A 5,137-nucleotide genomic window follows, 5' to 3' on the forward strand; every position below is an offset into this window, starting at 1 on the left:
AAATGTGAAAACATTTACTCTTTAGGAATACTTAGTTCCCATATAATCTTTTGAAGAAACTGAACTTCACATTTACCCTTACTCAACTCAATGCTCAAGTCTTTAAACAAGTTTAAAACATTTGTAAAAGACTTCTTAAAATATGGTTCATGTCGACTTATGGATGTGAACGACTCAATACAAGGTTTTCAATAACCATAGATAGAACTCAATACGTGGAACTCAAGAACTTCAATGATACTACTCATTTAAAAAATGCTCAACTCAGAGGTTTCATGCGGAATTATGAGAATGAACTACTCAACTTGAGGACTCAAAGATACTTCTCATCTCAAGACTGTTCGACTTATAGGGTTCATGCAGAATTATGGGCACGAACAACTCAAATCAATGACTTCATGGGTAACATGTAATATTCCCATGATTAGAAATATAATCTCAAAGGGATAGGGTGGAAGATAAAAAAGCTATATTTATAATAATAAAGAGAATCTATTCAAATTCATATTCGAAAATGGGATTATCAACTATACTTGACTGGAAAAACCAGCCAATCTACTCTCTTGGTCTCCCCCCTGTAACTTGAGAAATCATAAGAGAAGAAGAAATCGTTGCGTAGAAAGTCGTGCTTACTATCTCCTCCATCGTTGTTATGTAAGAGGAAAAGAGCGAAAAGCTTACTTTTAGGTAGTGGCCTAAGCGCTAAGAAGTGAACATCATGCTACTCAGACTATATGCTTAACACATGCAAGTCGAACCTTGGTTTTCGGAGTTCGAAAGAGAAGGGGAAGAAGCGGGGTAGAGGAATTGGTCAACTCATCAGGCTCATGACCTGAAGATTGCAGGTTCGAATCCTGTCCCCGCCTAATCAGTGGAACATTGTTCACCGGGATAGAAGGCCGGTCCCAACCCGTCTACAAAATGGGGCTAGTGTTCAGTCTTGGTTGGTTCCACCTCTTTGCAGGGTGATGACACCAGTAGCTGTGGAGCACAGATGACCACTTCTGTCACTATTGAATTCCAACTTAGAGCTCATTTCCTTACAGTCAAACGGCTTTCACAGTAAAGGTACCCTTTGAAAGAACTCAAAAGGAAGAAACGATGAAGAACGGGTGGAGGCAGGCGAGCTTGGTACTCTTAGTGGCGCGGGGCACCAGCACCTAAACTTCAGAGAAATGGTTGGGGTGCTCTGGTTGGCGTGGGGGCCCAGACCCCAACCCAAAAAACTTCGACGACTTTCTTTTCTCGTTTTCTCACCCTAACTCGCCTATAATCGAACGATTTCTTCCCCAATCACTTGGATTCGATTACTTAACATAATTACACTCTAATATACTCAAAACAACACTAAAATCACTAAATTTCATCTCAAGAAATCATCAAAACCCCAACACAACAAGATTTAGAATTAAATTCAAGAACTCATCAAGAACTCTAATCTTTCAACTTCAAGAATGAAATTTCACTGAAAATAACATGATTGGTATGTGGGTGAACTATACCAAAGCTATGAAAGCTTACATACCTCTTATGGATTAAACCCATGGCGAAAATCCGCAACAACACGGAAGAATCTCGACGAACGCTTGATCCTCTTCCTTTTTTTCTCCTTTTTTCTCTTCTTTTCTCTTCTTGAACTCCCAACTAAAACCCTAGGCGTATATTAGGATTATAAAACTGAACCTAATAAGATTAGACCCCTAAAAATATTACTAAAAGTGAATTAAATCTGATTGGGTAAGGAAAAGACCAAAATACCCCTTACTATTTTTGGGTAACTTTCCTTAATTTGACAGCCTGACTTCAAAAGGGCATATCTCACTCATCCAAACTCGAAAGTTATCAAACTTGGCTGCGTTGGAAATATAATTCAAATACCTTTCATTGGGTACCTTGTAACCCACCTAACTCATCCTGTACTAAAAGTTATGTTCGTTTGAAGTTGACCTAAAACATAGAAGAGCTTAGGAATGACTTCAATGAATTCTCTCTAATTCTTCTGGGAACTCAAGGTTCTACATCTAGTGACCTTAAAACTTATAAAAAATTTAAATTCCTTGGTAAAAACTCACTCACTACGAAGGATGGTTCGAGTTTTAGTTCAAAAAATTTCTGGGGTGTTACAATATCTCCCCCTTGGGTTCATTCGTCCTCTAATGACGACTGGACTGGGTATGGAATGGGGTTACTCTTACCAAGGTCTAATTCTAATGGTATGCTTTCACTATACTCAAGCTTAACCCAAATCCTTAGGTTCAGTTTCTAAACCTCAATAGATAATCTCATCCTAGGACTATTACTCTTTACCACCACATTGGGCTCATATCCAGAACCATCTAATGTTTAACAACACCACATTCAAGCTTAGTACTCTAACAACTCCATGGACTCCTACTAAATAACTCCTTAGGAACCAACTAAGGGCTCTCATTTAACTATTTCTCATAGTAAGACCTCATCTTTCTCTTCCTCTTCATTTATAACTTTAGATGAAATTATCACACCATCACTATCACTATAAGATCATCAACCTCTTGTTTCTAACATCACTCCAGTACTAAAAGGACCTCTAAAAAGATATCCCCCAAACTCTTTGGAACTCATTACTATCTTACTCTCAAACACTTGACTTGATTTCTCATTTTGACATCTCACCCTTAGGTCTAAAGTTGACACTCGAAAGCTATGGACCTATTCCATCATCTCTAACCTGGTCTACATTCTCTTTTACTCTAACACTCGGGAGAAGCTTATCTCATGACTACCAACTCTCCATAAACATGTACTAAGACCTCTTTCTAAGGTGCTTCTCTTAACATCTTCTGATTACATACCTTCTTGGTACACCGCCTAAATTCTCTTGTTACTCTTGTGACTTAGCCACACTTCACTGCCCTTATCTAAAGGTTAGAGTCTCTCACTTGTACCACTCATATTTATTGCAGCTAACAACTCAATTCCTCACCTACTCTATGTCAAGTCTTCTAGATCAGACCTCAAGACTAACATCATCATCCTCATGTTTCCATTCTTTGGATCATGACACTCATCTCAAATTCAAGCTTAACATTCATTACTAAACCCGAATATCAATATGATTGCTCGCCTACTATGCTATTACTTATTACTTGATTAGTTCTATAACCTTCTGAACATCATGAACCTCTCAAACATATCATAAGCCTAGCTTAGATCTATCACTTTATGAATACTCTGCTCTCTTATTCAACACATGAATTTAGTCTCCTCTAATACGATGTCACATCGACATCAACTCTATTTTGGTTAACAAATATATACTCTATCTCATCTTGACTAGTAACTCTTACTCTACCCATAAGGGAAAACTCATCATCAATAACTTACTGGGTGCATGCCTATAATAACATAGCTTTTCAAAACACTATCTCCCTTTCTTAGATCACCAAACCTCTTCATACTTTCCTCTAACTCTAGGCACTTTCACTACTAATACTCATGATCTCGTAACTTATGCTACCTTTTAGGGTGAAAATACTACCCAAGCTCTAAACATACTTTGTCATAAGGATCTCAGCTGAAACAAGGCTTAAGGAAATGAGTACAACTCGCTTTTAGCTCAAATGCACGATTTATATGAATATGAGTGCATTCCTCTTAAACTGAACATTTAACTTACTCTTGGGATTCTCTCAAGCCCCTCTGGAGTCCCATGACTTTCTTAAGACTTTTTTTCCTAAGAGCAACTCATTGATAACGGACATAGTTTTTCTTTTCAACCACCTCAAGTATGATGGGTAGTCGAATGAATTATGAGAAACGCACGAGTTTAAATAAATTTTTATGACATAGCTCTATTGCACGATTAAAAGTATGAATGAAGGGAATTTTTTCTTAAATGTTTGTAGTCCCTAGTTTATAGAAGTGGGGGACTCACAACCATAAACAAGACCCTACTGACACGACTTCATAGACACCCTAGGACTCTTGAATTCTGTGCTCTGATACCAAGTTTGTCACGTCCCGAGTCTACACCTGGGACGTGGCCGACACTCGAAGACCATTGTTGTCCCCCAAGCGAACCCTCATCCTGGCTGACTACAAGCAGAACACTAACTCAAGCAGGCAAAAGCTTAAAAACTTAATAAAATTCATGAAACTTACAAATCTTTAACTCAAATGAATATCTCTGAATAAAAATGGAATATTCAACTAGACAACAATAGGAAACTCAAGTCTTTAAAACAGTAAATAAGATAAATGAAACAAACTTCTGAAACTCTAATGTCTATCTATGAAGCCTCAAAATGACAAAGATGGAAGTCGAGACAAAACCCACGACATCTTGACAAAACTGAAAAAGTAAATGAAATCCTCCGGAAGCAAAGAGGCTCACCATAGTTAACTTGAACTCCATGTGGTATCAACGAAGCTCCTGTTGATGATCCCGAATACCTGAATCTGCATAATGAAAGGATGCAGACCAAATGGCTCAGTACGTGGAATGTACGAGCATGCAAGGGGAATTCTAACATAAGCTTGAACCTTATAAAAAGGAAATATACTTTCCTCTTTTCAAACTTACTCAACTAAAGGAATACTCAAGGATACTCAAAACTACTCAAAGATATGATACTCAATTCAGCAATAAGGTTCTCAACTCAGTGAAACTCAACAATAAGGTACCCCACACAATGAAGCATAGATCGACTCAAGATACTCAACTCAAGATACTCAATGATAAAGCAATAGTAAAAGATGCAATATATAGAAAGTTTTTCAAACAATAGAAAACAACTCAGTGTATTGAAGATTACAATAACAACCTAATTTATATATAATAAAATATAATATAACTCTGTGAGAGTTTCTCTAATCGACAACCACCACTATGAGCCTAAGTGATGATACAATGTCTTGCCCACGCTGCCAGAACTATCCTATACTTTACCATCATATATGACGCCTTAACTAAGTGGATCCACTAGTCTATGCTAAAAAGCACTAAGAAATCATCTAAAAAGTATGATCCTTTCTACCCATGATGGCTACATGGTTAATGCAGACTTGAGTTATTATGAACTCGCGTCCCCATATCGGTGCTCAATACTACTCCCAAAATATACTCAGCTCATATGTTTTAAAACAAAACTCTCTC

General features: G+C 37.5%; 1 non-coding gene across 1 annotated transcript; it reads left to right on the plus strand.

Moving 5' to 3' along the window:
- The first annotated feature begins 792 nt into the window (after positions 1-792).
- TRNAM-CAU (transfer RNA methionine (anticodon CAU)) lies at positions 793-866 on the plus strand. The gene has a single exon. It is a non-coding gene; the product is annotated as a tRNA-Met (tRNA).
- The last annotated feature ends 4,271 nt before the right edge of the window (positions 867-5,137 follow it).

The sequence above is a fragment of the Solanum tuberosum genome, unplaced genomic scaffold, assembly GCF_000226075.1.
Source record: "Solanum tuberosum cultivar DM 1-3 516 R44 unplaced genomic scaffold, SolTub_3.0 scf00022, whole genome shotgun sequence".
NCBI classification, from domain to species: Eukaryota; Viridiplantae; Streptophyta; class Magnoliopsida; order Solanales; family Solanaceae; genus Solanum; species Solanum tuberosum.